Source organism: Nyctereutes procyonoides, unplaced genomic scaffold, assembly GCF_905146905.1.
Source record: "Nyctereutes procyonoides isolate TBG_1078 unplaced genomic scaffold, NYPRO_anot_genome, whole genome shotgun sequence".
Lineage (NCBI taxonomy): Eukaryota > Metazoa > Chordata > Mammalia > Carnivora > Canidae > Nyctereutes > Nyctereutes procyonoides.
Window position 1 is genome coordinate 6108376 of NW_026575117.1, and position 21895 is coordinate 6130270.

Consider the following 21895-nt stretch of genomic DNA (forward strand, 5'->3'; position numbering starts at 1 on the left):
CATGTTTACGTTGAGAACCACTGGACTGGAGGCAGTCGAGTTCCTTTATTCTAGCCTTCTTTCCCCAGCATCTCTGCTAAATTTACACCCAACTCCTGCTTAAATATCACCACTTCAGACACCTGCCCGTTCCGCTGCTCACCTGTTAGTATGGACGTAAATGGCTCCTAGTCACCAATATAAGATCTAAGGACTGTTCCCACAGTTGCCCTGCAAACTCCAGCCATTGCCAATGCTCTCCACCTTCGCAGCGGTTCCGCTCAGCAGGCGACGACTGGGTCTCCAGGCCCTTTCGCTCCGAAGGGGATACGGAGGGATGAGACGCACAGGGGCTGGCTGGAAGGATGGGGCCACCAGAACGGACAAACCACTCCAAGGCGCGTGAAACACCCATGTGAGCAGCAGCAAGTAATCTGCCCCTGGCTCAGAGGCGAAGAGAGGGTGGTTCAAGGTCTGGTCTGCCTGTTTCCATCCATGTGACATGCCAGCTGAGTCAATCTGGGTCCCTCACTTTACCTCTCTGGGCCTCAGTTCCCTCATCTAGAGAAGGAGGTAAGTGAACTGGACCACGCCTAATCACCCGTGACTCTTCCTTGGGCCGAAAGCACTAGCAAAATTCAAAATAATAGAGATGCCCAATCTTGAATGCTTGCTTGTAGTAGCATGTGCTGTTTTACACATGTTGATACATTTGGTCCCCATTTCAACCCCACGAGGTAGGTTCTGTTATCATCTCCACTTCAGGCATCAGAAACCGGTCAGGGAGGTTAAATCACTCTCCTGATATCACACAACCAGTCAGCGGCGGGGCTGGGATTTAAACCTGTCCTCCGAACCACCACATACTACCCGGCTGCTCACAGCGGACGAAGACGGGCAGGGATGGCTGGCAAAGGCAGGCACACTTACTTTTGGGCTTTGAAACAGCCAACACAAACCAGCTATAAAAAGCACAATTTGGCATCATGTTTCTACAGGATTCTGGGTTTTTCTTTTTCTTTAGCAAGTAGGGGGAAATGAGCACAGCTACTGGGAATCTCCTTTTTTATAGCAGACTCAGCGTTGCCCATTCTGGAAACATCGTTTTCGTCTTAAAAGCTCCGAGAACCACACAGAGAGGAAGCAAGGCTCAGAAGGTGAGTCTGCCGTAGGAGTGGGTTGTTGTGCAGTGAAAGGCAGAGGGGAAAGGACGGGTTAGACACTCGAGATGGTTCTGAGGTTCATTCACAGCAGAGAGGCCCGGCATCACACCTGGAGTCCACCTGTGCAGCAGGATACTCACCCCATGGCATCCACCTCCGAACCCCCCAGCTAAGAGATTTAGACTTGAAAATGCCCAGGGATGAAGATTATTCCCCTTCATTTCTTCTAGGGAGGCATCATTCATTCGCTCATTCTTTCACAGTGCACGCAAGGTGGTGGGCCTCAGAGACGAACAAGACCCAGGGATCCGGGACAGACAAACATAACCAGGGCTGCTGACGATCCTCCACCCCAACCTGGAGCACTTGTCACACTCCCTGTGAACATTGGAAATAGGTACTAGGGCAGAGCTCTCTGCAGGATGCTGGGCTAGGTGGCTTCAAGGAAAGAAAGGGCTTAGGAAGATTCCAGTTAACCCCAGGTTCCAGGTAGCCAATTTCCATTTGGGTTTGATTTGTATTGAGCCATGCAGACAGTGCACAACTAACTGACACAGGATCAGTGTGCGCAGGTTTAAAAGAACTTTACAGACAATGTCTGGTCCTCAAAAGCATCCTCTGAACCAGGAGGGACCACACTCTCCCTGTTTCAGTGGGGGCCAGTATGTCTCGTCGGTTGTCTCATCTGCAGAATTCAAGACCTGAGTTGAAACATCAGTAAGACCTTTCCCAGCTCTAAAAGCTGCGACATGGAGAATCACAGCCTAAGACTTGGAGGGAGGGAGCCACCCGCAGAATGGTGCGTTCATAACAGTGACAGCAGATGACGGCTCAGCACGTGCTGTGGACACTAAGCTAAGTGCCACGCAAGGGCATTCTCACTGGGCTTCGCTGGAGCCCTAATGGGTGGGATGGGCACGAATGCTAGATCCCTAACCTATTCTATGCAGGAGGGAACGGAGACGTGGAGTGCTCACACACCTGTGCCAGGTAACACAGCTAGGAAGCAAGCACGGGCACCAACGTGAAAACACAATCAAGTCTGAGCCTGGCGACCCAGCTGCTGACCACCACCCTGCCTGGCGAGCACAGCAAGGGAGGTGGCTGTGCTGACTTGGTTGCCAACCAGATCCTCTAGTTAGAAACCCTTTCAGCCAGACCTCCGCCACCCTCGCAGCATTTGGAGTGCCCCTGTCTCTAACAGGAGCACTCACTCTGCAACGCTTCAGGTGAACTTACAAGCCAAGGGCTAGAACAGCCAGTAGTAACTTGATGACAAGTTTCTAAAGGTGTGATACCTCGGGTTGGTCATGGTTGGCCAGGGTACAGGGACACAGGCGCTCATGGCTGCTGCTGGTGGCAAAGTAAACTGCCACAGCTCCCCTGGGAGGACAAGCTGGCAAGATCATCGAAAGCCTTAAAAATGTACAGACCATTCAGACTCAGCAATTCCTCTTCTGGGGATTTAACTTAAGTACATTTATCCATTTCTGACCCTCCAGCAGTTAAACCTCTGAGTATCTAATAAAAGCAGTGGTACTTTTTCCCCATGAAGATTAAATGCACATGCATGTTTGCACGCAGTTACAGACGATGCATGGATGCCAATCTGAAGCCTATCTGAGTTTCAGCTTTGACTCTCTACAGAAAAAAAAAATCAAGGATGTCCAACAGCTGGATCCTATGGTACATAAATCCAATTTAACATTATGCAGCCATTGAAACTGACACCGGAAATGTGAAAGAACTTTTAATGCGACGGGAAAGTGTTCATGATAAGTTGTTCAACGCAGAAGCTGTTTGTAAGATAATATGTATTATAATATGATCCTTATAAACATAGAGAAGCAGAGATGGGAAAAAAAAAAACAAAACACATGAGGCCAGGTAACAAAACATTTGATCGTGTGATGATGGAGTATTTTCATTTATTTTTTATGTATTCCAAATTCTCTGTAACAAATAGGCTCCCTTCAAAATCAGATATGATTATTTTTTTAAAGAGAATAACCTAATGGAGTAATCGGAGCTTCTTCCTGACGTGCCCCTCTCCCACTTTCGTGAAGTTTCCTCACAGCATGGCCCCCAAGCACCAGTCCTTGCTTGCACCTCAAACGAAGAAACCGAGGCTGCCTCCGGCCCCCAAGCCGGAGGAGACGTCGACCTCTCAGCACTTGCCGAAGGGAGAAAAAGAACAGCAAGAAGCAATTGAACATATTGATGAAGTACAAGATGAAATAGACACACTTAATGAACAAGCCAGTGAGGAGATTTTGAAAGTCAAACAGAAATATAACAAACTCCGCCAACCATTTTTTCAGAAGAGGCCGGAATTGATCGCCAAAATCCCCAATTTTTGAGCAACAACATTGGTCAACCATCCACAAGTGTCTGCACTGCTTGGGGAGGAGGATGAAGAGGCGCTGCATTCTTTGACAAGAGTCGAAGTAACAGAATTTGAAGAAATTAAATCAGGTTACAGAATAGATTTTTATTTTGATGAAAACCCTTACTTCGAAAATAAAGTTCTCTCCAAAGAATTTCATCTGAATGAGAGTGGTGATCCATCGTCCAAGTCCACTGAAATCAAATGGAAATCTGGAAAGGATTTGACGAAACGTTCAAGTCAAACGCAGAATAAAGCCAGCAGGAAGAGACAGCACGAGGAACCAGAGAGCTGCTTTCCTGGTTTCCTGCCCATTCTGATGCAGGTGCAGATGAGTTAGGAGACGTCATCAAAGATGATATTTGGCCAAATCCATTACAGTAGGCACTTGGTTCCTGATATGGATGATGGAGAAGGAGATGATGATGATGATGATGATGATGGAGAAGAAGAAGGATTGGAAGATATTGATGAAGAAGGAGATGAGGATGTAGGTGAAGAAGATGAAGATGATGATGAGGGGGAGGAAGGAGAGGAGGATGAAGGAGAAGATGACTAATGGAACACTGATGGATTCCAACCTTCCTTTTTTAATTTTCTCCAGTCCCTGGGAGCAAGTTGCGTCTCTTTCCCCGCCCCCTCCTCTTGTGCTCATTCGCCCTGTTTTTTGAAGTCTCTTTTCTCTCCCTTTATACCATGGTTCTCAACTTATTTTGGGGGGAAATACTTTGAGCAGAATACAGTGGGAAAAGAATCTCTACCCCTTCCTGTTCCGAATTCATTTTTATTCCTTCCTGTCTCAACAAAAACTTTATGGAATCAACACCACCGTGCTCTGTGGGAAAAAAGAAAAACCTTCTGTTCCCTTAGCTCTGCCGGAAGCTGGAGGATGCTAGGCCCCTGTGTAGTAGTGCATAGAATTCTAGCTTTTTCCCTCCTTTCTCTGTATATTGGGCTCAGAGATTACACTGTGTCTCTATGTGAATATGGACAGTTAGCATTTACCAACATGTACCTGTCTACTTTCTCTTGTTTAAAAAAGAAAAAAAAAACTTAAAAAATGGGGTTATAGAAGGTCAGCAAAGGGTGAGTTTGAGATGTCTGGGTGGGTTGAGTGGGCATTTTGACAACATGGCTTCTCCTTTGGCATGTTTAATTGTGATGTTTAACGGACATCCTTGCAGTTTAAGATGACACTTTTTTTTTATAAATTAATTTTTATTGGTGTTCAATTTACCAACATACAGAATAACACCCAGTGCTCATCCCGTCAAGTGTCCCCCTCAGTGCCCGTCACCCATTCACCCCCACCCCCCGCCCTCCTCCCCCTCCACCACCCCTAGTTCATTTCCCAGAGTTAGAAGTCTTTATGTTCTGTCTCCCTTTCTGATATTTCTCACACATTTGTTCTCCCTTCCCTTATATTCCCTTTCACTATTATTCATATTCCCCAAATGAATGAGAACATAAAATAAAACTCTCCTAATGATGACTTGAGCCCTGCCACTCGATGGGAGAATCAACAGAACCTGTAGGATCTTACTTGGAATTGACATTCTCTATTGTAATTTTGTTCCTGTTTATTTTTAAATTTTCTTTTTGCTTCACTGGAAAGGAAAGATGCTCAGTTTTAAATGTTAAAAGTGTACAAGTTGCTTTGTTACAATAAAACTAAATGTTTACACACATACACAAAAAAGAAAGAAATAACTTAATGACATTGCCTCGAGAAACCTGAGGCTTCTTTTTTTTTTTTTTCCTGCTCCAACAGAAGCCCCCAGCCCTCTTAAGAACAGGGGCACCTGGGTCAACACTGCAATCACAAAGTGTGTGATCAGTGGAGAAATTCCACCTACTTGTATGGAAAAGTGAAGATACTTTCTCCTGCAGAGAGAGAAGGACACAGGAGTATCAAAGCCATGAATGGAAACGTAAGGGCTGGCTCTTTAAGAAGAGTCCCCTCCCTAGTCCTGGTCCTCGGCCCCAGGCCCTGGAGAAAACTAGCTCCCCGGAGGCAGACGGAAGAGACCGCAATCAACATAAAGTTCACGTGGCTGGTAGCAGCAAATGGAACAGATGGGCCCGGAATCTGCGCACAGGTCTTGGGCACCATCCTGGGCCCCAGGAGACCAACACTGCACATTTTTTATTCTTCTCTCGTCCTAAATATTTCTTTGGCCAGAAAAGGTTGGTTGGAAACAGTTGTAACCTTTCGAGAACTGATTAAAGATCCAGACTTAAAATCCCACTCCAATTACATACATAAATAGAAGCCGATGAGCCTGACTTGCTTGTGAGTTCTTTTAAATTGTGTAAATACACAGACAGCCACGTGTGTAGAAGGGACATATATCTGAAAAGCAGAATTGTAGGCCAACCCCCACATTTCTTTCCACTCTACACAGATCTGTGGAAGCAAGCAGATGCTCCGCATTGTCACCAGGAATGCGCGTGTTTCCTTCTAGAACAGATTTGATCACATCTCAGTGCCGTTGCAAACCCCACGCCAGAGCCCCACGTCCAAACTTAGCCTACTGAACCCATCCCGGCCTCAGATGCCACCCCGCACACGGAGGCCTGCCAGGGCTTGCCAGGCCTCGAGAACACTCTGTCCCGTGTTGCTCATCCTCCTCCCTTTGCAGAAGGCTACTTCATAACCTCCCTCACCCCACTCTGCTAAATCCCACCCATCCTTAGACACTTTCCTCTTCAAAAGATAGGGAGAAACAGGGAGCGTAAAACTAATACAGGATGTTCCCCTGTGATCACAAAATCCTCCTGCGAAAGGAGGAGTCTGGCTTGGGTTTGAACAACAAATGGGAACCGACCAGTCGAAGGAAAGCGGGAAGGGCATTGCAGATGGGGAAGGGGGGAAGGGCATTTGCAAGGTGCAGAGATGCATGCCAGGGCATGAAGAGCCAGCCAGGGAATGGCAAGAGGGGCCGGGACTGTCCTGCTGGGTGCTTGGAGCTCACCATCCCAGAGGAGAAGTACCAGCATACCCGACAAAATGCAGATGTGGTTTCAGAGGGCCGTAAAGGTGTGCAGCCCCACGCAGAAGGGCCAGTTCCAAACATCACCTCCACGGTGAAGCCTTCTTCACAGTCTCCGTTCAGAATTATCTGCTTTTTCCCTGATTCATTAGAGCGACCCCTCCATACCCCATGGGTAGCACAAACAGGAGATGCCTGGGCCCCACCACAGCCACCAAGTCAGATCTGGTACCTGGAGGTCCCAGCCTCAAGGGACCTCAAGGTCACTCTTCCCTCTCACACAGGCTTTTCCCAGTATGAACCAGTAGACACTACAAAGAACAGGGCTTCCTGGACTGGCTGGTGCTGCGAGCAATGTCACTTTATGTTTTTACTCTGTTTCCAGAGAATGTGCATTTCCTCTCCATTACTGTGTGGGTTACAAGAAAGGCTGTGGGGCTTGAATATGCTTGGTTTAGCAGGAGAGTAAGCCCACATTTAGTAAGTGTGTTAGCTCCTGCATTTGTAACAAGCTCCTTGGGTGCAGAGGTATGCAAACCAACAACATGTGCCTGGTCTGAGCTCAGTTAATTGTGTGTCTCTTCCCCATCAGACTAGGAAGAGGGCGTCTTAGATGTCTCTAGAGCCCCAAGCACAATACTTAGAACATTAGGTCCTGAATGAACAGACAGGTAAACTCTGCTGTCCTTCCCCTTCTGCCCACCCAAGTACTGCAAATCTCTTTCCTTCAGAGGTTAAAATAAAGGCTCTCTTTCCCAGCTGCACAGAATTACCAGGGTGGTGGCAAGGGTGGTGCAGAGACACCTCCAATGCTCACGCCACACCCCCACCGGTCCTGGCATCACTGGTCTGGGCAGGACCTAAGGATCAGTATTTCCTAGGGCTTGTCGTGTCCTTTGTGTCTCACCAGGAAAACACAAGGCTGAAAGCAACCCTGGACGTCTCAACTCCCGGTGAGGCTGAAATGGTCTAATGTTAGGTTTCTGGATGTCCCCAACTCGCACTCAAGGAGCAAAACACTCAACACTGAAAAGCAAGATGGTGGGCGATGGTCTTAAGGTCTCTACATTCTTGGTGAAGACAGTGGTGGCCAGGGAGGGCTAGGGGGTGGACATTAGTAGACACAAAAATGGATTCCCAGAAGACTCTAGAGCAACTTTAGGCACCTCCTGTGACCTCCAGGGCTAAGATCCTAAATGACCCTAAGACCTTGCAGCCCACATAGCCAGGAAGAAGGCTCACCCCTGCTCCACCGCCCCCACACCAAGCCTTAGGGTTCAGTAGAACTGAGTCCATTATCAGCACCCATGCTATATCGGTTTGGGAACTCAGGCACGTCATTCAGCCTCTCAAAGCCTGATGCCTCTGGGACGCCTGGGTGGCTTAGAGGTTGAGCATCTGCCTTTGGCTCAGGGCATGATCTTGGAGTTCCAGGATCAAGTCCCACATCAGGCTCCCTGCACGGAGCCTGCTTCTCCCTCTGCCCCTGTCTCTGCCTCTCTCTCTGTGACTCTCATGAATAAATTTTAAAAATCTTTAAAAAAAAAAAGCCTGAGCCTCATCTGTAAAACGCCTCCATCTATAAAATAGGGATAATAAAATCCAGCCCACTGCACCAAACTGTGAGAAGCTTCAATGTGACAATGCATGTCAAGCATCCAGCCCATTAAAAGCCTATTCCCATTTCCTAAACCAGGAAAGCAAGGTCGTAGGACAGAAAGACAATTCGAGGTGCTCCTTGAAGAAGGAGCCTCACACCACTTGCAAGAGTGAAACATGAGCTAAGAGGCTGAAACCTAAAATGTCCCAGAGAGGCATCCTCTTAAGTGCAGGTACTAAAACCCCTTGGCTGACCACATTTCCCTTCATCGGGCACGCACGTGCCCCAGCGCAGGTGTGCTTTTCTCTGGCAGGGCTGGGTTCTACACAGCCAACTGGGGAGAACAAGAGCTCATGTATTGCCAGTGAGGACCTCTGTCACTTAGAGACTGAAACTCTGGAGGCTCAAGTGCAAGTTTCAGCTGGAAGGCCTGTGGCCCAGGCAGCAGGAAAGCAGGGCCAGTGAGGCCTCTGTCAGCAGGGGTTCAAGGGAGGAAACGCCTACAATTGGCCAAAGGATTCTAAAGAGAGAGGGAGCAGCACATCCGTGGTGCTGCAGGCCAGGCCTCAGATGCACACAGTGGGGACGCCCCGCTGCAAGAACAGACCAATTAATGTGGGGCCCAAAGGGCTGAGAATGACATTCAAAGTGCCATCCTGGACTTTGGCAGCTGAGCGCTGGCCAGGGCTGAGGTGGCTGGTCTGTGTGAAATGCTCCCATGCCATCTGAGATCATCTCTCATCTCCGTGTTCCAGAAGGAACAGAGGCAGCATGTTCCTTAGACAGGAGTCTCTAAGGCCCATAGAAGGGGACTGAAGTTGGGAAACAACCAAAATACTCCACAGTAAGTGTGGCAAATGACCACATGTGATACGGGGCAGCCACTAACAACAATGGAGAGAGAGAGAGCCCATAGGATCAAAGGAAGTACTTACATTGTGAGGATAATGGCTAAAAATGATGCCAACACCACGACTCAGCTGCATGAAGCATGTCTGCATGTGGAAAGGAAATTCTGAGCATCTATTATATGCTGAGCTCATTACGAGAATCATTTTCCTTAATCCTCACAACACCAAGAGTGTTTTTATTTTTCCCACTTTGCAGATGAACAAGGGAGACTCACAGAGGCTGAATCACTTGTCTAAGGGGGAAGCAGGGTTCAGACCCACGGTTTTAACAAAGCCAGTGAGTGTCCTTCTAGTAGATCTTGGTCCCTTCCTCTTCCCTTCAATATCTGCTCCCTGACAAGAATGCGATGATGGACCTCTACGCGTCGCATGAATTTAAGTGATTCCTTCTCTCTGGGTGTTTGAAGGCTAAAACGAAAAGGCAAGTTCCCTTGTTAATGGATCCAAGGTTTCCAAGAGCAGCTGGAGGAGGCATCTGCCAACCAGGGAGCCCAGGGCCTACTCCTTCTCGCAGAGAGTCCCAGCTATATGGCCACCTGGGGATGAGGCCGGGCCACCACAGTCCTCTGAGTTCCTGCCTCACTGCTGGCCATGGGGCCATGCTCTCTATCATGGAAAGCCCTTAATACCACAGGATGGAAGGTATTCTCTGCCTGAAAGATATCATTATTGAATGAAAGGGGAGGGAAAACAGAAAAAGGGCATCAAAGCCTAAACAAATAACATCAGCATGAAATCTTTAATGAATGGCTCATCCAATGCGATCCACTGAAATCCAGAAGGTTTAGCAAAAGATGCCTTAAACCCAGTTTATACTGCAAATCAGCCATGAAGAAAAGTCAACACCAAGTTAATCCCCATTTAATAATTCAGTTTCAGGATGTTAAAACATATTTCTCTTGGAGCTCCTGCATGTATGACTGATAACAGGGCAACCAAGAAAAACACTACAAAAAAAAGGGGGGGAGTGGGGAGAAGAAAGAAAAGAGACAAGTACTCTTTCAGCAACTCTACTATTAAAGGTGGCAGTTGGCTCTTCTTGACACCTGACTTCATCTCCCAAATCCTTTCTTTTCCCCTCTCAGACTGTCTCTCAGGCAGGAGATACTAAGGCCTGATTTGGGGCCCAGCCTTGGCCTTGACCCAGCAGGACTGTCAGGTTACTGGTTCAGATACCTACAACTGGCCGCCCAAGAACTTCTGTGGGACAAGAGACACTGGATCAGAAAACTCTTCCCTAAGGACCCTTCGGGAAGAGTTAGTTACATGGTGATGGATTCATCAGAAGCCCTGCTGAGCATGACACCAACAGGTGGCAGCAGGCCCACCCCTGACCCATCCCTTCTTCAGAGCCCACACCATCCTCAGCTGACATCCAGAGTTCTCGCCAATTCGTTCTGAGCTCAGGGCTGGCCAGAACCTGCCATCAGCTACAGCGTGCTCACAACTTTAGACCTCTGTACTTCATTCTACCCTTGACTTTCTGGAAAGGGCTTCCTCATCGCTTAGGAACTGGGGAAGCTTCCTCAGCAGAGTTCCCCAGACATATCGGAAAGTGCTCCACGCAACCTTCTTCCCCATCAGAACCTTGACCTGACCCCAGCCAAGCCCTCTTCTCCCTTCTCCCAAGCATCCTTCATTTCCAAGTGCAGAGATAGTGGTTCTCCTCAGCTGTCCTCCGAGGAGCTGCTGTCTATTGGCACGTCAAAAAGCAAGAGCCAGAGTCAAGTCCACCACTGACCACTGAGCGCCCAGCTCTGTCTCCCCACGGCGGCCCACTCCTCCCAGCGGCTCCCTGGATGCCTCCGCAGTGCCTACAACTGCAGGGAAATTAAAAGCAAATTTGCATCACCTTTGCTCAGTGCTTGAGCCCTCCGTGTTCATTTGCATTTTATTTGCACAGCACTTGCATATAATATTGTAGAAATGCCCAGACCTCTCCCTACCCCCTTCCCACCCCCACCCCTGCCTGCTTCTCCTTAGCCATGGATCCTGGGATGCCTGTGAACCCAGGAAAAATTATAGACAGAGGTGGCACCATGGGGGAGCCAGCCAGAGAAGCTCCTGGGTGGCATAGGGGGTGGGGGACTCTCAGGACAGGCGTTTGATGGCAGTGTTCTGGTGTAGAGCAAATCTGACCCCAGATACCTGCTTTCCGTATGTACGAAATCACAGTAAAATTCTCCTCTGTCCACTGTGCAAATATGCACAATGAGGACTCAAAACCACCAACTCTCAGGACAAGCTTAACACAATTCTGAACCTGGTGAGAAGCTGCAGGACCGCGACCTCGTGCCATCTGCAGAAACCCCGATGCAAGTGAACTCCCTACAGCCCCAGTTCCATGGGGTGTTACAGCCACCTGCCTATCACCCCACCTGGCACCTGTGCGGTTGGGCACCGCAACCCCAGAGCCCCCCACCCTGACACACACAGAGCATCTGGCTCACCCCAAGCTAGCATGAGTGTAAGACACGCTCTTCCCGAACACGCTCGTCTGTCAGCACAATACTACAACACGCCAGGATTTCCCTAAGATCTGAAATTTAAGACCTAAAATTTACTTAAAACGTGCATGCACAGAGAATGAGGAGGAGCTAGCAAATGCAGCGCATCACACCACACGAACCATTCTCGGCCACTCGACACCCGTTCGAACAGGCGCCCTTCCTCCCTGTGCATAGACACAAGCGGCTTCCAACCTGCTGGAATTCGGTGCCAAAAGGAAAAAAAAAAGTCGAGAACACTCTGCTAAATATGTTCCCCCAGTGTCAAAAATGACAGCCAGGTTCCAAGATGTACCTTAAGGAGAAAACAAAATCAGGTGCAAAGCAACAGGCGGGTGAAGACAGAAAGGACAAACAAAATGAACACAGATGAAACGGCTTCTTTGCTTTTTCCTTTGTTTTCAACTGTTGCCAAGTTATGTATCCCTAGAAAGCCACTTACTTTTTCGAGATGAAGTAATTCTTTGTGAGATGACTTATTTCATTTGGTTTTACTTCTGTACATGGCTGTTGGGGACGGGCCCGGGGAAGGGGCGAGAGGAGGCAGGGAGGGATTACCAAATCACAGGAGAGATCTTCAAAACATCATCTACCTTCTGCTTCTGCAGTGGAGGATGCTGCGAAGCTCACAGGTCACTCACCTGCAGTTAGGTGACTTTCCCAAAGTCATGCCGACAGATGTTCACACAGCAGAGCCAACAGGATACCCCCGCTTCCCTCTTCCCCTTGCTCACACTTTTCTAAATGTTTTTTTTTAATTTTATTTATTTATGATAGTCACAGAGAGAGAGAGAGAGAGAGAGAGAGAGAGGCAGAGACATAGGGAGAAGCAGGCTCCATGCACCGGGAGCCCGACGTGGGATTCGATCCCGGGTCTCCAGGATCATGCCCTGGGCCAAAGGCAGGCGCTAAACCCTTGCGCCACCCAGGGAATCCCTGCTCACACTTTTCTAAAGAAGAGGATGTTCTCAGACGTTGGTGATGCTGGTCAGAGCTTTCCCCCTCACTCCCTAAGTACTCCTGACAATGGTGGTCCAAGTCCTCCCCTCAGTTTCTCCAACCATCCACCGAAACTACCCGTCCCCGATCACTTTTTACCTCACCCAGGGGCCATGAAGATGAAAGACCAGTATTACTGAGCGCCTGGCAGTCATTTTTACAAAAATCACTGCCCACAAAGTTGTCCAGTGACCCTAAGATAATCGTTCCTAGGATCCCTCATCTTTAGAGAACAGTATCAAAGGCGAAGTTTCTCTCTCCTGGTGCATGGGGAGGCTGCCAGTTGCTAGCAGTGGAGGCCCCCAACCCACCAATAACTCAGGATCGTTGCTTTTCCCTCCTGGCTCCTTGGAAACTCAGAACAAAGTGTCATGTGTTCGCCTGAAGGATCCTCTAAGCCTATGTGTTTGGAACGCCTCTTGCTCCCCTTCATTACTCTGCTCCTTCTCTGGCATTCTTGTTCCAATTATTTTATTGCACCTTTGCTGTCTTAGCTCAGGCTGCTACAACACACACCATAGCCTGAGGGACTTAAACAAGCAGCATTTATTTCTTAGAGTTCTTAGGGCTGGGAAGTTCAAAATCAAGGTGCCAAGGTGCTGGCAGATTTGGATCCCAGCAAGGGCCTGTTTCCTGGTCTGTAGATGGTGTCTCCTTGCTGTGTCCTCACATGACAGAGAGAGCTCCGTTCTCCCCCTCTTCTCATAAGGGCACTAATCCCATCATGAGGTCCCTCCCTTCACGACCTATTCTGACCCTAACTACCTCCCAAAGGCCCCATCTCCAAACCCCATCACACTGGAGATTAGAATTCAACATGTGGATGGGGAGGTGGGGGGGCGGGACACAGATGTTCTGTCCGTAGCTTTGTCGTGACTGTAAATCGCCTTAAATCAAGGGTGTAGTATAAATAATAATGATGAAATTCTCGAGCTTTGAAAAGATAACGTATAATTTTTATACATCTTGGGCCAAAACCAGGAATGTAGAGCTAGCGAGAACACAGTTTTTGTGCCAAGATTACAGCACCAAGCAGAGGACTCCAAGATGCTCCCAAATGCGCAGGTAAATTCTGGGATGGGCCGCCTTTGCCTCTGCCTTTCCGCAGCCCACGGGGTCCCAGCTGCATTTATCCATGAAGTGATCATCTCCTTTATGGCTCACAAGTGGCATCTTAGTCCGAATGTGCTGGGGGCTGGGAATGCTTTGTGGTTGGCTGACCTTGTACCCACTCTGGTGCTTTGGGTTGTTCATGGATCCTCGTCAAAATTTACAAAAGCACAAGACATATGAGAAGGGGGAAGCACATTCCTCAGCTGGAAGAGTGGCCAAGTAACCACAAACTGCTGGCCCTCCTGGGATCATGCTGGTCACGGACTTGGCTTCGGCAGCCCAATGACTCGTTTCTCCAGACAGCGCCTACGCCCACGCCTTCTTCACTCCGACCACCAGCCCTCTGGGTCCCAGGGAGGCAAAGCATGATGGGGAGTAGGTGGGTACCCATGGGGCTAAGGACGGACTGAGAAGGAAGCCACTCCTCCATCCTCAGTGCCCACCAGACGCTATGACCCCTCTGCCCCAACAGTCATCTTGGTGCAAGCTATGGTGCTCAGGGTAGATTTCAAGGCAATGGCAACAGAGCAGAAAACTTTCCATGTTTTCTCCACAGGATGTCCTGTCTGGTGTGTGCGAGTTATCCCAGACCAGACACTGTTGTTTACTTAAAAGGAAGAGCTTATCACTCCCTTGATCCAAGATGTTCAGATTCTGGGCCTGGAGGAAGGAGGGAGTCAGGGAGACACTGTGCCATGTGCGCTGCTTTAAAGTTTAGTTCTGGAGATGGTCAGAAGTGAGGCGGGCCAGCCAGGCTCTGCTCTACTAACCAGGTCCCTCTGGGAAAGTTACTTACTCTCTCTGGCCCTCAGTATCCTCTTCTAAAATTAATTAATTAATTAATTAATTAATTAATTAATTAATCAAAATAATAATGGAGCCCATCTCATGGGATTGGGAGGATCATGGTATGCCATATAAATTTTGCTTCTCCTTCCAAAAATAAGTTTCATCCTTCAAGACCACAGCCTGGTCTCAGAAAGAAAAAGGAGCCCAGTAGCTGTGACTGTAATTCAGTCTTCTCTCAATTATTTGCAAAAAATATTTCGCGTTTGGGACCATCTTGCCTGGAATATGCCCCCTCTAAACCTGGTCATCAAGGACAGGAAGGACTGGCTTGCCCAAACAGTGAAAAAGTGGAAATCATCCACTATGAGTCTGAGGGTTTTTTCCCTACTCCCTCAACCCCAATAATTAAGAAAGAACTCCACACAGTGAGTGCTTTTATATAAACACAATGCAAATCCTGTCATGTCACCTGCCTGCTCCAAAGGGCACTTTCAATGGGTCCCCAAATTCAAGCTCCTTACATGACTTCCGAAGGTGTCCATTATTAGACCCTGGTCCATCCTCCCTGCCTCCTCATCCACCAGGCCCCATCTTGTTATCTATAATCCTGCTATGTTGAATTGCTCCTTTCTCCCTGGAGTACCTTGCCTGGTGGCTTTACTGACACTGTCCTACCAGCCTGCAAAGCTTCTCCTCCCCATATCTGCCAATTCTTGTCAGGTATCACCTCTTCCAGGACACCTTCCATGCACCACTACTGCCTCTGACCCCATCAGTGGGGTAGGAAGCCTCTACTTCAAGTCCTAGTTGAAGGACGATGTCCTGGCACATCGTTTCACCACTAAACTTACCTCTTTGCATTATATTGATCTCTATTCCTTATCTCTTAGGCACTCTGGAGTGTGGGCCTCCTGAGAGCTAGGAACGAGTCTCTGTTTATTTTATATGTGTGTGTGTGTGTGTGTGTGTGTCTCAGGTGCCAAGCAGCACATAGTAGGTGTTGGAAGGAAGGAAGGAAGGAAGGAAGGAAGGAAGGAAGGAAGGAAGGAAGGAAGGAAGACGCAGGTGGATTGGTCTACAGGTAGGGGTGACTCCGCTAAATAGCACTCTGCCCAAGTAAAGCGGTCTCAGAGACACATATTGCCACCCAGCAGTGACAGGGCCCTGGAGAAAGGGTCCTTCCTCCAGAAATACGTGAGCAAGGGGGAGATGAGGAAGAAAGAAGAGAGAACACTTCTGACATAGGACATTATCTGCATGGAGTGTTCTCAAAACTTGCACACGGGGGAAAAGAGACATCAAGAAGAAAACCTTAAAGCTTAAGTTTGAAATGACTTAGTAGGCCAAATGTTGCACCTAAAAAATTAATACAAATAAATAAAAAAAATTTAAAAATCAACCTCTGCATTCAGGGCTGTGGCAAGAACAGGGAGCTGTGCAAGTGTCTGGAAACCAAGAAGTCCCAATAACCACTGTTCTTCCCGCCATGGCTCCTGGGTGGAGCTGGCCAACTGCACATTCTACAGCAGAAAAGTCAGACTGGGTATTCACTGGTTGCTCATAAGAAATACAGGGATACAGGGGATCCCTGGATGGCTCAGAGGTTTAACGCCTGCCTCTGGGCCAGGGTGTGATCCTGGAGACCCGGGATCGAGTCCCACATCAGGCTCCCTACATGGAGCCTGCTTCTCCCTCTGCCTGTATCTCTGCCTCTCTCCTCTCTCTGTGTGTGTGTGTGTGTGTGTGTGTCTCATGAATAAATAAATAAAATCTTAAAAAAAAAAGAAATACAGGGATACAGAAATCTAACTCAAGTATTGGCCACATCCAACTTGAACCTGGTTCTTCTCTATTACTGGTCTCAGTGACAAGCATAAAAGCTCACATTCACAGCTCCTTGAAAACTACAGAAGGATAGGCAGATTCCAGAACCCATAGGGCCTAAGAGATAAGGCGTCATGGGCAGGACAAGGCCTGACCAAGAAAGAGCCATGGCGTGCGGGAACCAGCACAGCCCTGTCACCCAGATGTTCATACAGAGAAGCCCACCTTCTCACTGCCCCACTTCTGGGGACTACCACCCCAGCTAAGTACCCACCCACCCATCAGACACCCTTCACCTGCTGCCTCCACCTCCTCCTCCTCTTCTCCATCTTCAGAACTTGAGTTGATGGAATTTCTAGAAGCATAACTTTGTGCGATACCTTAAGTTAAAATGTCATAAATATTCACTCCCCTCCTGCCATGTCATTGGAGATAGAGGGACTTTCCCTCCCCCATTGATTTGGACTGCACCATAGGACTTGTTCGGTTAATGGAATGTGGGTCAATGTGTATGTGTAGCTTGGCTTCCATCATCATCCACGAGAACATGACTCCGTGGCTGCTGATCCAAAGCGAATACAGATAAGACCTGAACCCAACCTGAAGCCTGGAGCCAAGTTCAAGTGACCCACAGCTTAAAAGGCAGTTGCCCTGACCAACACAGAGACCATCAGTAAGACAGATGTTTGGTTTTTTAAGTCTTGAGTCTCAAGATGCTTTGTTATGCAGCATCCCTGTGGCAACAGCTAACCAATATACACCGTACGAGCTAAACTTGATGGCCAGCTTGTGCTTTCTCCATTTATCTGCATCACATGGTGACGGCTCCTTCACAAGATGCAGTCAGTGGAGAAGGTCTCTGCATCTCACCATTAGCCTGGTGGTGGCTTTCACGCCATCACACATCCAGGATATGGTTCTTCGTACTTCCTGGAGATAAGATGGCTAGTGGTTGAGCTGCCTCTGCCTGACTTCCCACCATCAGCAGGATTTTCACTCCAGCCCTTATGGTCTGGAGCCCAAACTGTTTCTGCCCTACCCTCCTCCTCCTCTTCCTCCTCCTCCTCCTCCCTGTCCAAGCAGCAGACACAGTGAATCGGTCAGCAGGAGACAGGGCTCAGCCCGGAGCTGCTGGCAGTAACTCTCCCGGTGTTCTCCTGGGCAGAAGACAGATGCTGTGTCTGTGCATATGGGCAGTGGTAATGAGAACTCCCTGTGGCTTCATGCAAGGGAATCAGGCGGTGCAGGCAAGGCAGGCCAAACTTTCCTTCTTGTTCCAGAAATGACAGTGAAACAAATGGCAGGAAATTCATTCTGCTGACCAACACAGGAAGCAATGCCAGGGCACAGCTTTGGAAGCAGAGGGAAGGCAAGAGGAAAGATAATAGGCAGCAAGAGACAAAGAGAGAGGATCTCCAACTTGCGTGTGAAAAACATCGTGTATATCACATTACAGGCCTTCACAAGGTCCCTCCAAACCTTACCAAATTAGTTCCAAAAAGGTTTAAATCTTATAGATACTGCTCTCCGGAAAATGCGATTGCTCTTCCACAAGAACTCAGGATAGCCAAGGGCCCACATAGAGAGAAGACCAGTTGGGAGTGAGGGCTGGTTTGAGCAAGCCCAAAACCAAAGTACAATTTGAGATAATTATTATACCATAAATGTGCCCATGTGGTGGAGAGAATAAAGAAGACCGCTAGGACCTCCCTCCCCGGGACCATGCTGTGCCCAGAAGGAGTTCTGGGAGGTGTGCCGTATGTCCATACTCAATAAAGATGCTGTTAGGTGCTAGTGGATTCACCTGTAACCTCCAGACCTCAGCAATACGCTTACGACAGACCTGTCTGAGTCTACAACCAAGCAGCCACTTTGACCTAGGTCAGCCGGTCCTGCACACACGTGAAGGAATTTCCCTCCATAGGAGCCTGGCCCACGGGTGGGAGGAGTATGGTGAGTTCTTAGTGCAAACCTCATTCAGCCATCAATATTTGAACTGACTGTTGGACCGAGATCTTAAATGAAAATCATCCCTGAGCACTGGCATATTTTACATTTTAACTTAAAAAAAAAAAAGACCAGGAAAGCCGCTACCCCTCCCTCCTTCCTCCTGCGTGTCCCTGATGAGACACAAAACCGTTTCTGGCGGTTGGGCACCCAGAGAAGGGCTTCCGGAGCCTGCTTGCCAATATAAGGAAAAAGGAAGGAAAGGAATCACCTATGGAAGAAATAGTCTTGAGGAAAAGCCGGTCAGCATATTCATAAGGAAATGATTAGGCCACGTCTGAAATGGATGCATCAATGCTACGGGGTTCAACGCATCCCACGCAGGAAGGCAGTCCAGTGGCCGCTGGTAGGATCCCCCTGGACTCCACGGGGCCCGCGCTCAGCCGAGGACGAGAGCCTGGAGCAGCCAGGACACCCTACAGACGGGCCACGTGGCCAAGTCGCTTCAGCCCCGGTCTCAGATCCATCCACTGCAAGTGGGCGCAGTAAGAACTGCAGTAAGAGCTGCTGCAAGAAACAGATGAAATCAAAAAAAAAAAAGGAAGAAAGAAAGAAAAGAAAGAAAGAAAAAAAGAAAGAAACAGATGAAATCATTGTGCACGCAACAGAGCTGTCCACAGTCTGGGTATGATGTTCCTGCGTATCACTGCCAGGTGCCCAGCAGGAACCCGGCAAGCAAGACCTCCGAGATAAAACACTCAGAAAGATGCTGCATCTCTTCAATACACTTTTTTAAAAAGATTTTATTTTATTTATTTATTCATGAGAGACACACACACACACAGAGAGAGAGAGAGAGAAAGAGAGAGATGCAGAGACACAGGCAGAGGGAGAAGCAGGCTCCATGCAGGGAGCCCGACACAGGACTCAATCCCGGGTCTCCAGGATCACACCCTGGGCTGAAGACACGTGCTAAACCGCCGAGCCACCCGGGCTGCCCTCTTCAATACAATTTTAGTGTGATTTTACTGAGCATCTATGCAGCGATTCACATTTTCTCAAAAGCGGGATCACTCAGTCCTCACGATTCTATAAAACGGGCATTATAATCCCCATTGTACAGGTAAGAAAAATCAAGGCTCGGAAAGGTGACTTAATGGAAATCTCATAGCTAGTAAGTGGCCGTGTGACGTGTGGTTTGGATGTCCTTGCACTGGGTCCTGCAGCGTGGGTCTGCGTGTGTAACGAGGGACTTTCACCGTGCCAGTCTATCCATTTAGGGACAGAACGGGTGCCCATGCACACTCTTATGATTGCTCCTCAGAAGACAACTGGAGAGGTCACGCATCATTTTCGGAGGGAGGAGCCGCTCATCCTAAAAGCACCTCCCAGGTCCATTGACGGGACGTGTCACGATCCCGGACTATTGTTCCCTCCCCCCTCTGTTGGGTTGACATGGCTATGATTATGGATGATGCTAAGAGCGGCTCGCAGGCGTCTCATATTCTACAGTCGGTCCCCTTTGGAAAGAGGAGCTGCTCATGGAAAACCTCCTTTTCCGTCCTGAGTCAAGACATTCCTTGGGCGATTGGGGGGGACCCCCCTCCCCACCCCACTGCCATTTGGAAGTGATTACCACCGCGGTACCCTGACAGGGTGAGTGATGCGGAGGGCTTGCTCCTGGATGTGGAGCGGAGAGCACGCCGCACCCCCCCCCCCTTGGCACACGCTGCTACGGGGAGCCTCGAGTCCCACTTGGATGCGGATTTCCAAGGCTTGCTTTCTACTCTCTGATACATGGGATCAGCGTTAATAGCAAAAACCTGGCAGGGAAGGCACCTCTGCCTAGCAAGAGCCCCTGGTGGCAAAACTGAGGAAGCCCTGGCGGCGGGGGGGCTGGAGGGCAGACTGTCAACTCATTTGTTACCTCTCGCCCCAGATGCAAGGGGACCCCGTGACCTGCTCACAGACCTCTGCCTTTGCTCTAACAGCAGCGGCGACGGTCGACGTGGTGGCTTCATGCTCCCCTCCTTTAGGGAAACCTCCCTCACCACCTCTGCTTCCAATCCCTCCCTTGGGTTCATCTCCTGCTGAACCTGCATCCCTGCATGGTTCTCAGCAGCTCCCCCCACCCCCGGGGAAGGATCCAAGCCCCCAGGCACCCAGCATCACCAGGTGCTCCAGACGTGAACCATCCACCTTCCCGATGACCCACGATACCCATCACCTCCTCGTACCTGGAGGAATGAGAAAAAAGAAAAATGTCACCTACCCCTGATGGTCCCTTCCTCAAACTGTGCCATTAGAGATTCACAAAAAGACCTCATGGAATAAATATCCTCATCGATTTACAGATGAACAAACGCCTCGGGGACACAAAACCATTGCCCGGCGCTCTACTGGCGGTGAGTGGCAGTCATCATTTGAACCCAGGTCTGACGACAAGAGGCTACTGTCCTCTGCTTTGTTCCAGAGTTTCAGGCTGATAGTGGCCTGATAGGATAGTTCCCTGAAGGCAGAGACCCTGGACACCCCCACCCACCCACCCATCAATTCATCCTCGCTTCACGCAGCATGAACCTGAAATCCTCCTCCGGGATGGGTGAATACAATCCTTGCTCTCCGACCCAGACTTGGTCTCCTGCCACCCCCCCAGCCTCCTGCTCCCCTCCACCCAAGCTCACTCGCCGGACGAGTAGATTTGGCCTGCTTCAAATTATAGAGCAAATGAGTCGGGTGAAGGGATAAGAAGCACCTCCTTTGCCAGCTCCTTTGTTTCTTCCTCAATAGCAAGTCAGCAGATGGAGCATTACGAGCTCAAAGCTGCCGCTTTCAAAATCCACAGGGCACCCGAGGCGGAGCCGGAAGTAAAAGGGAGCTGTTGGGCATGGCTGGACATCACCAGTCGTCCCGAGGGGCCCAGGGACAAAGCAGATCGGACTCGGCGCAGAACAGGCAAGTGACACCAGGGGTCCTGCACCCAACCCACTGGGGCAGGGGTGTCACCATGGCCCAGGCGCCTTGCCTCTCCCCCTCGCCTCCACTCTGCTCCTGTCTTTTTGGACTGTCTTTCTGGACTGGTCTTATGTTAGCGGATGATCTGGGGAGGTGGGTCGGTGCTCGTGTCAGAAGTGCTCGGGATGGGGACGCCCAGGTGGCTCAGCGGTTGAGCATCTGCCTTCGGCCCAGAGCGTGATCCCAGGGGTCCTGGGATCGAGTCCCGCATCAGGCTCCCTGCATGGGGCCTGCTTCTCCCTCTGCATGTGTCTCTCCTCCTCCTTCTCTGTCTCTCATGATTAAATAAATAAAATCTTAAAAAAAAAATAAAGAAGGAGAAGTCCTTGGGCTGTGTGGGGTGGTTGTCACAGAGGTCTACTGGGAAGTAATCACACCCGAAGGGCAGCAGCACCTGCACACACTCAGGAACCTGCAATTCAGAGGTGAGCCGCATGGACAGGACGTGGGAAGGACACTGTTTTATGAGGAGTTCTAGAATATTCTTGGGCAAATATGATCATCCACAGGACAATGAAAGAAGTGTTTAATACAAAAGCTGCTAATATGGCCAGGATGTGCTGTAACGTCCGCAAATCTGAACGTCTATCCCTCGTCTGACTTTACCACTTCTTTCCCACATTCAAGGAGTTTCAGACTTATCTGGAATCTCATCCGCCGATGTAATGG

General features: G+C 49.3%; 1 protein-coding gene and 1 pseudogene across 1 annotated transcript in view; one reads left to right on the top strand and one right to left on the bottom strand.

Moving 5' to 3' along the window:
• LMX1A (LIM homeobox transcription factor 1 alpha) overlaps window positions 1–21895 on the bottom strand; it is a 155021-nt gene that overhangs the window by 87666 nt on the left and 45460 nt on the right. The gene's annotated exons all lie outside the window — the stretch shown is intronic.
• Window positions 3221–4151, top strand: LOC129515103 (protein SET-like; annotated as a pseudogene).